The following is a 19,122-nucleotide window of genomic DNA, read 5'->3' on the forward strand; positions in this document are numbered from 1 at the left end:
TGAAAACTTACCATGAATGGGTCTGGAGACCAAATTGAAAATATTGAATACCCAACAAGCTGCAAAGTACTTAATGAGTTATTGAATACCAAACTAAGGTAAAGATATGTCAAATATATGAAAATACTGCACAAGTCAAAAGGAAGTGATGTGCATTTACAAACAAAGTGATAACAAGTAGAAAACCTTTATTAATAGTGTGAAAGTGTGAGCCAAGTGAAAGCCAGTAATGAGAGCTTTCACCTTATAGTTGATTTATTCAGTCATTGAAACTGCTTAATATTCAGAGTAGTGAATTCGTTTGTTTGTTGTGTCTGTTGAAACTGCTTACTTTCACAGAAAAACACGAGCATTAAACCGTCTTTTCATCTTTCGTTGCTTTCTACTTCATGAATACCACTTCTCGTGTGATTTGTTGTGAGAATACCAAAACCGAAAGCATCCAAGCAACAGCATATGAAACGGAGTTACACATGCGTAGACTCTTTGAATGTCATTTTTTATTTATTTAAAGTTCACTAATTTAATCTATTGAAGCATGCCTTTTACTATAAAGTATTCCGAGCAGGCCCGGCTCCAGCAGGGGGGCCAGGGGGACCAGGCCCCCCCAAGGCCAGACCCTGGCCCCCCTAGAAAGCAGGACCAGACTGGGAACCACAAAAGTCCCTGGAAAATGTGATCAAAAGTGGCCCCATATTTCGTCGCACGAGTGATCAATATTAGTGCACAGGAAAATATTACTGCACCAAGGGGCACTATTGCAAAATAGGGCTGGTCGTTCCATCATATTAAAAAAAAAGCATTGGCAATGCCAACAGTTTGTGTAGGCATGGGAAGAGCACTTTCCAAGCACCGCTAAATTGTTATTAACTGGCCATTAATGGTAGCAGGTGCAAAACGGTGTGAGTACCTGGGCACCTATTAGCAGTGCCTGGCAAATGCCTAATACATATCCACAAGCCAAAACTGTTGGCTTTACCAATGTTTATTTTTAACAGGACTTAAGTGAAGGGCATGCATAGAACTTATAAATCGAGTGGCTAAAAGCAGACCCGGTGAAGACATTTTTATTACACCCGTAGTGGGTTTACAACTCCAATTAAGTCATTAACTCTCAGAAGGCTGCTTCAACAAAACACTGGCAGGCAATATGAGTGCAAAGTTTGATGGTAAGGCGTGAATAAAGCAAAGTCAAAGAGTTCTCTGGAGGAGGTGTTTTTGGCAGGGAGGGATGGGAACTGGGTAGGAATAGCCATAGGGATTATCATGGGTAATCAATGAGTGGGCAAATAACCAAACAACAACTACATGCTGGGTGTCCCACCTCATAACCAACTTCTCCCCATCTATACTTTAATGCAATAGATTTGGTTTATAGCTGGTGCAAGTGCCATCTAGAAGCCCAAACTAATAAAAAAAAACAGCACAGAGATGAGGATAAGAGAGCGTGAGGTGAATATTAAAGCAGAGGAATCTCACGGCATGGGGGTGTGATGGCAAGGGTGATTGTTGAAGCAGAGGGTGAAATATTACAGCACAGGGCTGGACGATGTTGGCACAAATACATATGTCATGAGTGGTTAAAAATCAATAGCCACACTAATACCAACACTGGCAGCAGTTCCCTTTGTGTGTTTCTAACATTACTTTTGCCCGTTTTGCTGCCAGTCCATCAGAGCACCCATTTTTGTTTGTTTAATAGTGGGTAGGTCATGCTGCAGCACAGGACTGGCTAAGGGAGAACCTAATATGGAAGGGGATTATTTTTATGTGGAACAAATATTACATCATGGGGCTGGGGTTTTACACGCCAGGGCAACCATAGAGCAGTGGTGGGCTGGAGGATTATGCAGCATGCACAAGCTGTGGTGTGGGGTGCTCAGTGCAGCGAGAAGGCAACTGCACAGGCAGGCAGGCACCATGAATCAGCCGGGCAGATATGAAATTGCCATCGGAGTCCGGAGGATTGGGGAGGTGGAGGGGATGACAGAGAGTGTGTGGAGCAAGGGGGTGGGCAGGGCATAATGTACTAGCTGACGACTTCTGAGCAAGGAGAGATTTAGTGCAGGTGATTTGGGGAAATCACACGACAATGATATATTACAGCACACATGGTGGGGCGTTAACGTGCAAGAAGAGAGATGCACACCACAGGGAGGGACTGTAACAGCAGAAGAGGCCAATTTTACAGCGGGAAGTGGATGATGCAGCAGACAGTGAGAACATTACAGCACATAGCTGGAAGAATACAGCACTGGGAGAGCACACTACCCCCCACTGAGATTGTTACAGCACAAGGGGTTAAGCACTTTGATAAGTGCCACCTGCAGGCCCAAGCCGTAATCTGCATGCCCTGCAGCCCCCCTCCGCAGCCAGAGAAAGTCTGGAATCGCTGGAATGTGTTATTGTTCTCGCAGAGACAGAGGGGCTCAGAAGCAGAGATGCCATTATAAGGCACCCAAAATACAACCGGATAAGATAAGTGGTTGGTGGAGGGGGGTGCTGGAACACCTCCTCTCCCCCTACCCCTACACACACACAAACACATCAACTCCTCCCTGTCCAGAAACAGCATAACCTTAGACCTGGTTAATAGGGCCAACTCCGGGAGCATGCAGACCGCTCAACCTATCACCAGCATGAAAGATCAGACGGCGGGTGGCCAGGATTGAGGTCCACTGGCAGAGCTTTGTGGGAGTGAGTGTGATGGAAGAAAGGGGGTTGCTTCTAGCCAGGGTTGAGTTACACTGGTAGAGCTGTGTGTGAAGGAGCCACTGACTGTAATGGAACAAAGGGAGGTGTTGCAGGCCAGGATGGAGTGTCCATTGGCAGATCTGTGTGTGAGCCACTGTAATGGAACAGCAGAGATTGCAGCTACACTTGTGTATAGGCGCGTTATAAATACCATATCATATCATATCATAGCTAGCCAGGACTGAGGTTCATTGGTAGAGCTTTATGTAAGCCTCTGTTATCGATCAGGGATTGCCGTTGGCTATGATTGAGGTCTATTAGCACAGTTTTTAAATAGCTGTAATAGAAGCAAAGGGGTTACTGCTGGTAAGGGTGGACTAGCAGTGACCGATTAGCTTTGCGTTAGTTGCTGTAATGCAACAGCAGGCGTCAATGGATCTCAGTACTGAGGCACACTTGCAGAGCGGTGAATGACTCTAACATACTGGAATTGTGGGGGTATGGGAGGTCAGGATTAGGAATAGGTGCATTAGCAGAGCGATGTTTCAGCCTCTATAATGACATAGGTAGGGGCTTCCTTAAGTCATGGTAAAGTACATTTGTAGAGGTGGGTGTGAGTGGCAGTACTGGATTAGCAGTTTTGTTTGATCTTGCATAGCAGAGCTGAAGTGCATTTTAATAGGTCTACGGGTGGCCAGTATTCCCACTACACCCCGATAACCATCCCCATTCAGTTTGGGGACAGGGGATCACCGCACAAGGAGCGGATATTAGGTAAGCAGGGTGTTGTTTTACAGTATAGCTCAGGCAGGGAACATTAAAGCAGAGGAAGGGCAATGTTAGGGCTTATAGAGAACATATTACACAACCCGGGCTGGTAAATGATTACAGCACAGGGGGAACACATTGCAGCAGTGATGGAGAATATTACTGTCTATGGCATCACAGTAAGAAAAAAAGTGCAGTACTTGCAAGTAGAATTGCAACACAAGGAAAACATTGTAGCATGATGGCTTAAAAATATTACAGCACATTGGAAAAGGTTTCCCGCATAGGGTGAGAATGAGGGTCAGAAGCACTCAGCAGATTGGGAGAGGGGCACACACGTACAAATAATCCCTTACCTTTCAGGTCTGGCTACTGTCCTCAGCTGCCCTCAGCTGCTCTCAGCCCCAGCCACAGCCTCACTTGGGTCACCTGCTGCAGTCTACTGGTTGGCTTTCTTTCTTGAATCTGACAGAGCACACAGTGAACACGGGCACAGCACACGGCATGGGCCCGGTACCAGCACAGCACTCAGACTGTCTGTCCGCAGTGTCTCTTAGGTGGCAGTGGCATGTTCAATCACGGGCCCAGCAACACCTGCGCATGTGAGTCGACAGCACAGAGCATACTAGGGCACCTGCGGTTTCAATGAGCACGTGCCCTAGTGAGATGAGAGTGCAAGCCCAAAAATCCATGGGCAGGGGTGGGCCTGGCAGGCAAACAAATCATGCAGCGAACGGCAACGCCCAAATGGGCCTGCATGGATGCATATCCCCGAATGGCAAGTGATAGTTTAATTTTGAATCCCCATGTATCCTTCCCTCAAGAAAAGATGCCCAATGGCCCGAGGCCTAACGGGGAGACTCTCCGTGTCCCGGTGGGTCAGTCCAGCACTGCTAGAAAGGAGGCCTTGTCAGTGGTGTGAGGTTTCCTTTCTTTATTTTCTTTTTTTCACCAAAATGTTAAATGTATTTTAACTATACACAATAAAAAAATAAATTAAACAAATGTTAACTACCACTGGGACCCGGGAGGGTGCGATTAGCATTCTGAGGAGCTGCACTGAAGGTGGCTCAGTCAGGATTTGTTTGCTTGCTCTGGACAATGATTTTGCCCCACAGCCATGAAAGCAGACATGACCAGGGATATGGAGGGCCATTCACAACTCTAAGTAAGGTAGCAGCACACTTGCTCAAGCAGACCGCCTACAACTGTCTAGCAAGATCCTGCCGTGCTTTTTTAACTGCACTTTTAATCTTACTTACATTTCAAACCTCTCATTTGCAAGGTAGCTATTGTTTCAAACCTATCAAGTGTATTTCTTTAATTGAATGTAGGTTTTTATGTGTGCAATTATAACTGTTGTTTCAATCATGCCTAATAAGTTGGTCAAACGTAGAAAACAATAAATGGAGGGTGATGATGCTTGCACACAGATTTCTACACCAGGTGCGTAAACGGCTGAGGACCCTGACTAGTTACATTGACCGGAACGCAAGGTACCACAAGCATTTGTAGGGCTTGTGGTACAGCAGTTTGGGCTGATTTGTAAATAATGGTATGAAAGCCTCATTGAAGCAATGGCAGTGGTTAAGATTGATTTAGAGACTTTCATCCATCAGACTGAGATCCCTTACAAATTCCATTCAAAGTATATACTCTGCTGCATTAACTACTTGAGTGCAAGTGAGAAAATAAGGTTGGTAGTAAGAACAATGTAATTCTGGAGGGGAGAGTGCAGTAACATCAAAGTGATTTTATGTAAGGTGTTGAAGTAGGCTATTAGATGTAAGCCAGAACAATTGCATTGGACCACAGATAGGATGGAGAAAGGATGTTAGGAGGGATACACATTCAATGGACACGTTTGGTTGTTTACCCATCCATTGCCATGTTAATCTCTATGGTATTCCCACCAACTACCTGCCCCCTCCCTGCTGAAACATACCCTCTTGGGTACCCTTTGAGCTAGCTCTGTCACAAAGTAGCATCACACTCTGTGCAGTATTGGGCCTGCTTGTGTTTTATCTAACCATTCTTTTGAGTGCTCAATTACTTAATTGCCGGTGTAAATGAGCTCCTGTTGTAATAAAACATCTCTTAGCATGGTGTGTTTTCAGCAAGTAGATTTAAAAGCAACATGGCATTCTCACATCTGTTCCTTGCACTGGAATCCTAAAACAAGCAATCGCAAATTCACCCGTTTTGACATGTGTATAAGTAGTACAGAGGCATTTTCCAGACAATGACATCAGATGCCTAGGTACTCACACCATTTTCTAGATGTTCCCACCCTATTGCCAGGTGGTACCCTTATGGCAGTGACTGGCACAGGCCTTTGCCTTGTGTATTCAAAAGCATAACTGTTGGCTTTGCCATTGGGTGTTGGTTTCAGTTTATCTCCCTAAGTGAATGTATATATGCCCTGATGTGGGAGCCTTGTTTGCAATGCCTAGGGACTCAAACTGCACCTCACTGAGTTGGTCCAACAAGAACCTACCTGAACATATCAAGGCTAGGATGGCAAGTATGGACACACTTCAAATCATCTTTTCATGCATACTTACCAGTGGGGTTCTGATCTAAATACTATGCATATTTGTCTGTGTGGAAGCCTAGGCTGCCTAGCCAGAACTTTTCATGAAATGGGCAGATGTAGTACTGCCCTAATAACATCACACTATTGGAGTAGCAATTAACAATGTCTGTATGCAAACTGAATACATCATGTGTATTGTGGGTCTTGTTTGAAAAGTATGATATAACTGCTAGGTGCTTAGGCACTGCCAGAAAGTGAAGTTATTTACTGTGGGAACCCACCAGTAACAGAGGGGAGCAGGACTGGAGGATTGTTCCCACTTCCCCAATACACATTTGGCTCTCAGAAGATTGATTATGAAACATTGAAGTTACACTAGAGAAAAGAGCATTTCTTAATAGGTTTATGGCAACGTATAAATGGTGCACATCTGTTAAATGTAAAAAGAGGGTATTGAAATATTTCCTGCAGAGTGCAATCAGAGGTAAATTTAACAGTTGGACAATGAAAAAATGTCCGTAAGGCACCCTTGCTCTGCTTTTCTCCCCTCAAAGTCAGTCAGGGCTGCACAGGTCCTCCATTGATGCCTTATATTTTTAACATGTCTCAGATGTAGATTATTTAAAATAGGAAGTGATTAGTGATAGGAAAAGGTACTTTTTTCTTTTCATTATATACACTTTTAATAAGTTATTTAAGTGTCGCTGTTGGTTTTTAGAAATGATGTGGTGCAGAACAAGCTGTGTGAAACAATGACTTTGTTAAGCATTTCATTTCACTTTGTGTCGATATGGGATTTTTTGAAAGTTCTGATTAATTATCATTCTGGAGCTTATTGGCTTCCAATCAGAACGGGGAAATAAAGCTACAATTAAAAATCATTTTACCGCCACTTTTTGCACTCCACTAGACTTAGAAAATCACCACCTATGATTGTAACTTTTTTGGTAAAAGCAAGCAGATTACAAATCGTTAATTGTGGGAGAGATTTATACTTTTGCAGACACAAAAAGTGAAGTGAAAAGGCGATTTTGCCTATGTTTTGCTATTTACTTTTCCTGTACTTTGTGGAAACAATTCAAATTGCCCGTAGGGACCCTGTTGCAAAGAAGTGCAAACAGTAGCATGTCCCTCTATGCAATTTAGGATTCAAAACAAAATTGCCCCAAAACTCTTTTTTCATCAACCCGATTCTACAATGATGAACACATTGTTGGGTTGCTTTATCATGTGGCTTGTGCATTTTTAAAGTAATCTGTATAAAAGTGAGTATTATTATTTGTTATTGTTTATGTCTGATTACAAACCTTTACAAAAAAGTTAGCAAAATAACAAAGTGAAACTAAATAAATGTAAAAAGAAAAGTAAAGTGAAAAATCGAATACAGGACCTTACAAATAAAACTTTTTTATTTTCATGGCTTATAATCGTTGGTATAAAAGTATGCAATTCATAACAATAAAACATGTTTTCCTATAAATCAAGTTTATTTTATATACAGAGTAACGGCTATGGAAAGCAGGGTATAAGTACCATTTCAAAATCTGTACAAAAAGTGACTTATGTGCAAAGACCCAGAATTGTAATATTTTTGGTATTTAAAACCAAACATCAATACATATTTGTACCAACTTTAGCTGGGGAGAGGTGTGGTCAATAAACTACATTTCTGTCTTGACCACTTAACCAAAGTGTGTAATCCTGGGAAAATCATTGAATCTCACTGTGTGTTTCCTGTCAAAATTAGGGGCCCCTAGAATCCAGTTTGCAGTATGGTTTAATAGATGGGCAGCGCAGGGGACAGGAGACATACACACATCTTTCTTTGGAAAATATAAGACCACATTTATTGATCAAAATTGTGACATGCAAAATAGCAAAGTAAACATGTCAAATAAGAAGTCGTCATGGACAATTGCATATTATAAACTGTATGGAAACAGTATGTATCAGACAATGATGTAACAGGGTGGCAAGGGTGCAGCGGCCCTGCCTCCCTGCCACATCCAACCGGGAGTGATGCCAGGAGGCCGGAAACCCTTCAACTTCCACTGTCTACCTCCTGATCCCACTCTCACCTACATGCTAGCACTCCCACACACCCTCAACTCAATTAAAATTACCTGCAAAATTGCAACAAAAATACAATGCTGTGCTTTAAAACAAAATATCCTATTCCTTGCTTCAATATTTAGCAAGGAGGAGGGGGATGTCTTTTACAACAAAATGGCTGGACCACAAAAACCTCCTACGTGGCCTCCTGGGAATAGCCACAGTATTCAGTGAGGTATTATTGAGCGCACACTATGTTAGATGGAATAAGGACTGGCGTCCTCATTGCTCAGCCTCAGCAGAGGAGGAGATGGCATCATCCTCTATTCTCCACAGCCAGACCAAGACAACATGGTGGGGGAACGGTGGGGGAGGTGGGAGTGATTGAAAATGGGAATGGTAGTCAACGGCAGCTGATGGAAGGTGACAGGGGGTGATATTGCCACATTATTATTTGTGCTTCTCTTTTGCTCTGCGCTTTTTTTTTTATATCTCAATTATAGCAGTATGTTGAAAAAAGGTACAAAACATATTTCTTAGGGCATGAAGAATTGAGATGATTCATCTCTCAGAGTCTTGTTAAGGGCAGTATACAGCTTTAATTTTTAATTTTTGGCAAATGTTTTCCATATGGAGATGGGGGACCATATAGAAGATAAAGTGAGTAGCCAATGGAAGATCAAAGTAGTGAGGGAACATATGGAAGGAAACAAAGGAGCAACTGGAAGAAAAGAGCAGAAGACTGTGGAAGGGGTACTGGAGAGCCTGTGATTTTGGAAGGTATGAGCAGGTGGAAGGCGAGAGCAGGTTTTCCATTTGAACAAATTGAATGAACTTGGGCACATCATCTCATGTCAGCAAAACCAGGGGAGGTGAACAGGCTGGTTCCAGCTAGAGTTGTACCCCTAAACATAAAACTTCAATAGTAGAAAAAGACAGCTGAAAGAACATGTAACATTTGTTGCACTCATGACAGCGATTAACGACTCCCACCATAAGCTCCTCAGCCATGCCCCACCTATCCGGGACCATCGGTCAGACTTGCCCAATAATTCATTTGGCTTAAATCTTCCAGGGAGTGCAATTCGAACAAGCATCTTTATCAGACATTCAAGTAGTCTTGCGGGTAAATATGTCAACCCTGGCCCTAACAACATGGGTTTGAATCCAGGCTTCTGCACCTTATAAAGCAGTCTAACTGACTAAAGAAGCTAAGGGCAAATTAAGGGCAAATGGATTTTTTCAGATCCAGGAACACATTTTTTGCCGGATCACGAATCTGAGAAACATTTGCCCCCCCCTGATCACAAACCTGGCCCACCCAGATAAAAATTCCTGGAGCCGTGCCTGATTCCGAGTCAAATGCTGAAATGTTCACCCATTCAAGGAATTGTACTGCTTGATTTTCCGTTGCGTTGTTTTGAAATTCAATTATTTCACTTTGATCTGCAACATCTCAATCACACTATTCGCCCTCCTGCTAGTCAGATTGGGCCTTCATGTAAGTGCGACAGTGTTAGTAAAACTGGCACTAATGTGCTGGTAATTCTTTTGCCGCCATATTGCTGCACTGCCGTATTACAATTTTGGTGGTAAGGTGGAGGATTTACATACAGCAAAAAGCTAATAAATCCTTCACCATACTGCCAAAAATGTGTCAAAATCAACAGAATTACTGCTGGTGGAATTATTGCAGCAGTATTCTGCCGAAATCCCCATCAAGTCCTATGGACTCTGAAAATGGGGATTAAAGCCGCACTACTTGCAATCCTGAGGTAAATCCATGGGATCAAGTGGCGGTAGAGGTAAGCTAGTTTGGTGGTAATTCGGTGGATTTACCACAAAATTACTGAAAACTCTTAATGAGACCTGTCTGCTGTTCTACCTCTACCTCCATACTGGCTGTCCATATGAAACAATCTCGTCATGCTGTACTGTTTTCAAGCTAGCCACACTGTCCATGAGGGCCGAGGAATCCCCTACATTGCACATGCTGTATAGCCTGAAGGCCCGCATGTAACAAGAAAGGAGAGCATTCACAAACAAAGCAGATGTGACCTAGCAGTTGGGGCTGGACTGCCCTTTTGGGGTGGGACAAGCCTGATTTGCATATGGCCTTTCACCTTCTGAAATGGCTTGGCAGGCGAAAAATGGTGGTCTCAAGGGTTGTCCAGAGCAATGCCAGAGGTTAAGATTCATTCTAAACTTCCAGCCATCACCTCTTTGTTTTTGCTATGCTGGGAGGTATCCCGCTTCTCCAAGAATTTGCCCAGGAAGGTGGTAATGGAGATAGGAAGGGTCGGCAGAAGGTTTTATGAGGAGAGGTGCACAAGGAAGTGCATGAACAGAAACGGGAAGGATCCAGTGGCAAAGGAGTGATTGCAGAAATTAGCCAAGGCTGGATCATGGGAGACAATGCTGTCCTTGATAGTTATGGAGGAAGGGAGCACATGTTTGGATGAGACTTTCATAGAGCAGACTTGTCTAGAAACCTCCTCAGGTGTTGTGGGAGAGAAAGAGGAGAGAAGGAGGGAAGGAGGGAAGGGGCCAAGGAGGGCCTGAGAGAGGGTGAGGGAGAAGGGTGTGGTCAAGAGGAAAGGGAGGACAGGATGTCCTGAGTTTTAGTAATGAAGTTGGAGGCTATGGAAGTGCAGAAGGCCAGTGAAGGCAGATGAGAAATGAAGACTGCTGTAGGATTGACAAGTTCCTTGCAGATTTTGAAAAGCTCAGCTATGTTATTAGTGGCCTCAGAGATGCGGGATAGGATATAGGCCCTTTTCCTTGAGCAGATGGAAAGTCTGTATTACCTTTGGAGCAGACAGCAGCCCAGTTTGTCAGAGGATGTGCTCAATGCCTGCTACTTCCGCTCAGCTGCTTTGCACTTGTGTTTCAGAGATGCCAGGTCAGAGTCATACCAGGTGTTGCGCTTGTAGTCAGGATTCATGTGGATCCTCATGACAAAGGCAAGGATGTCCAAAGTGTATGCTCTGGAGAGTTGGAGGTTAGTAAGGGCTGTGTCAGAGTAAGAGTCAGAGGCAGGAGTAGGAGGGGGAATAAAGGTGGCGGCAAAAGCAGCAATTGACACTCGCTTCGTAGTTTGAATTGTAGAGGAGGAGTCAAGTACCCCCACCTCAACCACCTCACCCATATTGCCTATATTTTGGGAGACCGGGTGTGAAAATACTGATATCTAGGAGAATCCTGGAGGCAGGGTTCCCATTGAGAAAACCATACCTGCATACAAGGAAATATGATTGTTGTTTGAATGAAATTTCGGAAGAAGCAGACCAAATGAATGGTCAGGACGAATGGTGATGTCACACAGAGCAGAGCTGACATGCCTAGAAATGATGCAGAGGCTAGAGAATGCAGATATTTTATAAGGCATCAAGAAAGTATCAAGGATAAGTGACATCTTGTAATCAAAGTGAAGAAGCTTATGCCACAGAAATTATGAAGATGTCAAGTTAGTTTACACGTGTACAGATGCAAACGAAACACAAACAGACAAAGTAATATTCATAGCAGAATTGAACTACAAAAGAAAGGCCTCTTCTCAGTGTGTCACAGTAAGAAAACACATGAATTAAAAGTGAATCTCGAAAAGGCAAGGCTGGATGAACCATGAAGCCAAGCCAAGAAGCCAAGGTTTTATCAGGCTGGAGTGAGCTGACAATTAGATACAAAATCATGTGAAAGAACAACCTGCTGGCATGAACAGACCAAGGAAGAGGTCAGAGGTATATTAAAAAAAAGTATTTCAAAGACAGTGAAAGCTCAAAATCATGGTCTTCAGTCACGTGGAAGGATGAAGTTGGACGAGCAAGATGCTCACGCCAATGCATGAGGAAAGACCGTGCCTTCACTCCCCTGATTGTCCACCATACAGAACAAACTCAAAGCATAGCTTCAAAACCTAATTGACTACGCTGACCACTGAGGTGATGAAAGAATGATATGCTAATTGGTGGGAAGCTGGGGTTAAGACGAGCTCACCCGCACCTGGAAATCCAATCTGTGTGCTGCTAGACGTAGGTGGAAAAGTACTGACAAAGGTTAGAGTGCCAACCAATTGTAGGGGACCGCTTAATCAAGGGTCCTGTAGTTTGAGTAGCCAATGGGACATTGTGTATTTAGTGACGATCATAGTGACCATTTTTTTTAGGGAGGGCTTAGTTGCCTCACCTGATGTTAAGAAACCTATCACTTTTCTTCATTGTTCCATACCAGTATAGAAGATGTACATAGAGGTTCATTAAGAGCCTATCACTGTTGCCATTAGGTTTTTGTAGTTTGCACGTAGGATGACATTGGTAATGACGTAGGCCAACGTCAATGATGATGAGTTTTTGATATATAAACTCAGCTTTTTATGATACTCGTTCAGTAAGAGGATCGAGCAAATTTGTTGATGTTCATTGTGCTCCCTGTTTCAGGCAACTGAAAATAAAACAGTTATCCTTTTTTTACCAACTAACTGAGTCATTTTGATTATTGATGTATGAATAAAATCTGCACCACCATTCATCTCCAGGGTAATTGCTACTCATCTTAAAGGGCTGATGTTATTCAGTTCAGAATTATGGAGAAGGGTACTTGCAGTGCGGGTGGGGGCTTAGCCGGGGGACCCAAGAGGTCCAGGTGAGAAGGCAGGAGAGCATGATCAGACAAGGAGAGAGGAGTGGAGAGAGGGTTGGAATTGGGGATGTCTGCAGAGATGAGAGCATGCAAAGTGTGTCTGGCTGAGTTTGTCAGACTGGAGGGAAGAATGGAGAGGGAAAGAGAGCCATAGATTTATTTATTTAATTTTGTTTTTGAATTTATAGCAGGGTGCCAAACCCATGGGCATCAGGGTGCTAGTTACAGCCAGTGCAGAGTGGCCTTCTTCATAGAGCAAACTTATGAATACAAGTTACAGCATATAGGAGGTATTTGAGAGGTATGATCTGGCAGTGTCGCACCTCATGGTATGGGGGCTATATCAGGTATACCAATATGCAAAAGATGTAATCAGGTAGGTGTGCAGACTGGGAAAGCCATGACTCATGGTACGGCAGCTAAATCAGGTATACAGGTATGCAGAAGACAAAGTCGGGTAGGTATATAGCCTAACAAGCCACACAGACAGGTAAGATACATATTCAGCCCTGGGCTGCAGGTCAAATCAGGTAAGATGCAATCATGTTGGGAAACATATTCAGCATTCCAGTTCAGGTCAGTCAAGTAGGTAGCAAACAAGTGACACATATTGAGCATTAGACTGCGGGCCAGGTTAGGTAGCCCATGGGCTCTACGCACTGGTTACATTATGAGAGGTTACATCAGTTAGGTTATAGTTATAGAAATGAAAGACACAGCATAAACCTGCTAGGTCCCATTTTGTGGGTTACATACATAACCAGTTACATGTGAAACATTGAGCTGCTAGGTCACATCAGATGAGTTCCATAGTCACATTAGGTAAGTTGCATACATGTCCAGGATTACATTTGCGGCGTAAAGCTGCTAGGTCGCATCAGGTGAGTTCCATAGTCACATCAGGTAAGTTGCATACATGCACAGGAGTAAATACATAGCATAAAGCTGATACGTCGCATCAAGTGAGTTCCACATAAGTTGCATACATGCACAGGATTACATGCGTGACGTAAAGGTGCTAGTCGCATCAGGTGAGTTTCACAGTCACATCAGATAAGTTGCATACATGCGCAGCATAGTGCTGCTAAGGCACATTAGGTGGGTTTTATCGATATTGAGTTATGTTTTCAGTACACGGCTGCCAAGTCAGATCAGGAGGGTGCTTTAAGGCAGTCAAATGGAGAGACGGGCATAGTGGCAAAGCCGGGTCCAGGGTGAGTGGGTGCTACATCAGTTGCATGTGTTGTGGGCAGTAACAAGATGTTGCTGTGCAATTAGCGGCCAAGTGGTTTCTGTGCTCCCTTTTTAGTACCGATGAAGAGCATATGCACCATGTACACTTACCAAACTAGCAAGGGGAGCGGCATCAAATCTACTGCATACTCTTATTATTTTCGGGGATTGAAGGTGGGTAAGTGAGCGGAAGGTATGAGGAGGGACGGGTCGAGGTTGCAGAAGAGTCCAGAGGCTGCATCAGGGGAGTCAAGTTGAATATTGAAGTCTCCAAGCAGGAGAAGATGGGCAGTGGAAGCCAGGAGAGAAGTGAGACCACTCTGAGAGGAAGAGGGAAACGGGACCAGGGGGCCTGTAGATGATGGCCAGAGTCACTGAGAGGATTGGAGAAACCCCAAGCCTGCAGACAAGTCATTCAAAAGAGGAGTAGGCCGAAGTGGGTTTTATAGTAGCAGGGACCCATTCAGGGGATATCAGGGCCACTCTGCCCTGGACTGGATAGGCCTGGGCTTTGAGCCCTCTGGTAGGAGATTGGCAAAACATGTGACAAGGCTGCCCGTGAACCTGATTTTGGTGAGAGTGAGGACATCCAGGTCGAGGTGTTCAAGGAGGTGGCATATGTCAGAGAAGTGTGTGATAGCAGAGCGAGAGTTGAGGGTAGATATGTAGGGCAGGTTGCCACTTTTGAAGGTCTTTTGAAGAGGGTTACAGGAGTGTGGTACACCCTTCCGAGGTGGCGGATGGGCCAGAGGGGGTAGCAGAAGGAGAAGTGGCAGGAGAAGGGAGGAAGTTGATGAGAGATGGAAGACACCTATCAAAAAGGAGGAGGTTGTACTGAGAGAGCTGGACCATGACAGTGCCATTTAGGTAGACATTAATGATGTCCCCAGAGGAAAGGAAGGATAGCTTCAGCTGACACGTGTTTCGACACTTGGTCGTTTTCAAGGCAATTGTCTTCTTGTGGTAATCCCCTTGTTAGGATTTGTCCCAGGAAATGTTGGTCATGTTTCCATATTGCGTAACAATTGGTAGGTCAGATGCATGATCGCAAACATTGAATAGGTCCTGAATCTCAACTTTCTTTCAGTATAGGGATCTGTGCCAGGACTCTTGCATGTACAGTATGCCTTGAAGAAGCATTGACATAGGTGTCAGCGATGGGCAGGCCTGGATTGTAGACCAGGAGATACTTCTTGAACTTTTTCAATCCATACTTTGACAGAGGGATAGGATAGGTGATATAATAGCTTCATGGGGAGATTGAAAGCACCATTAAGTGAGAGTGTGGAGAAAGGAGGAGGAGAGATGAAGAAAGAGAGAAATTGCAGTGCACAACACCGAACTACACCACACAGCAATGCAACAATCTAGAATAAATTGTCCAAGAAAAGGGGAAAAAGCCTAGGTTACATCATACAGCAGAAAAACAAGACACCTAGAAGCAAGTTTTCTGGAGAGAGTGAAGATCTTACTTAGAGGGATAGAGGAAAAAGCCACATTTTTTAACAAAACAGCAAAGGCAAAACACACAGATTTGACTTTCCTAGATAGAGGTAAAATCCCCAAATGGCTTGCTATTATAATTCACCTAATGCCAGGTATGGATAACATACCACTGTGATGTGCAGCAGACTTCAAACCTAGCTAATAGGAGTAATAAGAGAGGAGAGGCAGTCATGGCTGTTCCCCCTAAACGCTCCATTCTTACCTTGTCAGTCGCTGCTGGTTGATGGCTGCACTGCATGCTCCCACAGCGAACACAGGCAAACACAGATTGGAGCAGTGGCTGTGGAAGCTGCCCTTTGCCTCAGGGCCCTTAGCCGGTGGGGGCTTCACAGGCAGTGCAGCTGCCCTAGGATAGTGTAATTATAGGACAGCACACCCAATCAGGGATCAGAGGGTGGTAGGATGTTGGAGGGAAGGAGGAAAGTCAGATGAAGGTACACTCCCCCCAAGCGAATCAGGATTGCAAATGCTGCACCGATCACTGGCAAAGAAACACCCTCACCAGTGTAACACACAGGGCAACACACTCAATCATGGGTCGAAGAAGGAGGGAAAGAGGAAAGGCAGGGGAACAGGCTCACAGGCCGCGATGTGGCAGATTCAAAAGATGTTCCCAAATAATTTCAAAAGCAAGATTTTACAAAGATTTTACTATAAAATCGAACTGGAGCAGGCAGATGAAGACGCACTCACCCCAAGCAAATCAGAGTTACAAATGCCATGCCTAGCACCAGCAAAGAAACACCATCACCAGAGCATCACACGGGGCTGCACGCCCAATCAGGTGTCAGGGGAATGGTGGGATTTGGGAGGCAGGGAGGAAAGGCACTGGATCAGGCTCACAGGCAGCGATGCAGCGTATTCAAAAGATTTTCCTAAATATTTTCAAAAACAAGCTTTTACAAAGATTTAACTATAAAATGGAACTGGAGCAGGCAGATGAAGGCACACTCAACCCAAGCAAATCACGACGAGCTCTGGCGAAGAAACACCCTCACTAGACTAACACACAGGGCAGCATGCCCAATCACGGGTCGGGGAGTGGTCGTAGGCGGAAGGTTTGGAGGAAAGGCAGGGTATAAGGCTCACAGGCTGCGATGTGGTGGATTCGAAAAATGTTCCCAAATATTTTCTAAAACAAGATTTTACAAAGAGTTAGCTATAAAATCGAACTGTAGCAGACAAATAAAAGTATGTATTTTAATAAGGAATTCTGCAAGGTGACATGGACAAATCCAATGGATGGTCACCAACAGTAAATATGAACATTTTACAACATGCTTTCATGATGACTTTGCACACAAAATATGCTAGCACTCCCACTGTAAAACAGATGTTGCTGATGCCTGTGCACATATCATGTCATTGTCATTTCATATCATGTTTGTGATGATCATTCCCGCAATATGTCTAGGACAAAAGTATGTAATAGCAAGTGAGGGCCAATTGTGCATGCACCAGAAGGCATGATTATTGCAGAAAGAGGCAGTTCTCCCGTCTGTTTTTTCCAATTTTTTCTGGGATAAGGCCTTCTTCATAGTTGGTAGATGTTTGGCACGTCATTGTCTATTATGCACCAAAAGCCTCTGGCTACAACCATACTCTTTGTGCTTAACAAATTAATATAACTATTCATAAATTGTGTTGTCAGGTTGTTGTATGATTTGGGCACATTTCATGCCATATAATAGCCCTGTGATTTACACCTTTTTTTCACATGCAGGTACACTTTTAAAGCGATAAACTGATCTCATGACTTCCAACTTGTCATTTTTATCATTCTTCCAAATTATTTTGACATTACAACTTTTAAGGGTAGTCAACAAATTATGGTTTGGCTTTCATTTCCTTTGTGTACTTCTGTAAACCAGCATATGAGCATGCCACAATGTTCCAATTTGCATGAATTGTGGATGACTTGACATGGCAGTGGATTTTGTTTGTTGACGCAGCAGAACTTTATCTTTGATAGATGATTTTGTTTTAAAAACATGATAACACATTTATCGATGTCCATCTCAGAATGGTTTGCTTGTGCAATCCCAAAACAATGCATACACACATTTTGCATTTCTTAATATGGTGAATGCATATGTTTTCCTTTTCTGCATAACAAGTATAAGGGTACAGAAGTAAGACACTGACATGGAGGGGTCATGGTGATTATTAGGAACTTGTATTCAAGTGCAAAAAAGAAAATCCTCTATTGCCCTAACCCTAAGAGGGGTTTCCCTGCATGAACTGAAATATCTAGTGTCAGAATGTCCAAAGCAAAAGTCCCAATGTACAATGTGAGAATCCTAAGTCTGTCCCTCACACTCTAAGTTTAAACTAAATGACAAGAGGGTCTGTCTAGCCCAGAGGGAGTTGCACCCTTCCCCTGAACAAAAGGCAGTTCTGGAATCTTCAGACCTTGAAGTATTGGGGAATATCTCCCTTCCCCGGCCTTGTTCAGTCTTCTTGTAAAGTTCACCAATTGTTGGGGGAAACTTTGCCCCCTTCAGACCTTGAAGTATTGGGGAATATCTCCCTTCCCCGGCCTTGTTCAGTCTTCTTGTAAAGTTCACCAATTGTTGGGGGAAACTTTGTCCCCTTGTTGGCCCTTCTCAGGCTTCATTTCTGTTCCTGGGTCCCCGACCATGATTGGCAGACCTAGTTCCTTTTCACCAGGCACAGTTGCAAAAACAAAAGGAGTTTGGATGTGTTTCCAAACTGGAATGGGTCCTTGACTCAGGTTTGAAGACTTGGTTTCCCCTCCACCAGGGCCTGCGATGAAGAACAACAACCTGGATGCACTCCCCAAGCTGTGGTGGGTCCCTGACCCTGGTTGGCAGTCCTGGATTCCTCCCAACCGATACAATCGACAAAGAAGAACAGCCTGAATGCACTCCCTGGCTATGGTGTCACATAAAGACTTGGTTTTCTTGCCTGCCAATTACTACATGTACTATCTATTACTTTCACAGTTCTCTTCATATGGGTGCAGGTCCCATACTCGCACTGCAGTCTCTGCCAATACTCCACTGAACTCAGTTCATTTTTCTGCCAACTATTGTTGAACTGATTATGCTTTCCAAATGTCTTTTGAATTTTGCTAGGGTCCCAGGCCCATTCATGTGGCTCTATGGGCTTACCTTCCCCTTGAGCTATCTCTGCCACTTTAAAGGGCCCTCTGTGCATCCCCGCTCATCTGCATACCTTGTTTTGTGATCCACAATGTTCTTGGGGCGTCCTGTGTGCCTGCTGTCAGCGGTGGAGCTGCCCCTGTCTCCTTCTCTTTCTTCTGGAGGTCAGCAGCTCTGCTGTACCTGCTTTACTCTCGTTGGTGTAGGACCGCTACTCCACAGCTGATGACCTGCCAGGAGCATCTTCCCTGCTGCTCTCTGCACTGTCCCTGCACACTGGACCAGCTTGACAGTGACCTTGCTCAGCAAATGGGGCTGCATTTTTTCCTTCTTGGGCGTTCTCTGTCTCGTGGTTCCTTCAGGGCCCCATGACACTTCATCAAGTCTCTCTTTGCTTTTGATACCGCTTCTTCCCATCAGCTGTCAAGAACCACTAGAATGGACAAATTGGTTCTGGTAAGTGTTCTGTACTGCTCCACGCCTCCTCTTCATCTCAGTATTGCGTGAGTTATGATGTTGTAACTCACTAGATATCTTCTTAATCTAAGTACTCTACTTTTGCTGGGCTAC

Source organism: Ambystoma mexicanum, chromosome 12 (genome assembly GCF_040938575.1).
Source record: "Ambystoma mexicanum isolate Mex_15411 chromosome 12, UKY_AmexF1_1, whole genome shotgun sequence".
Classification (NCBI taxonomy): Eukaryota; Metazoa; Chordata; class Amphibia; order Caudata; family Ambystomatidae; genus Ambystoma; species Ambystoma mexicanum.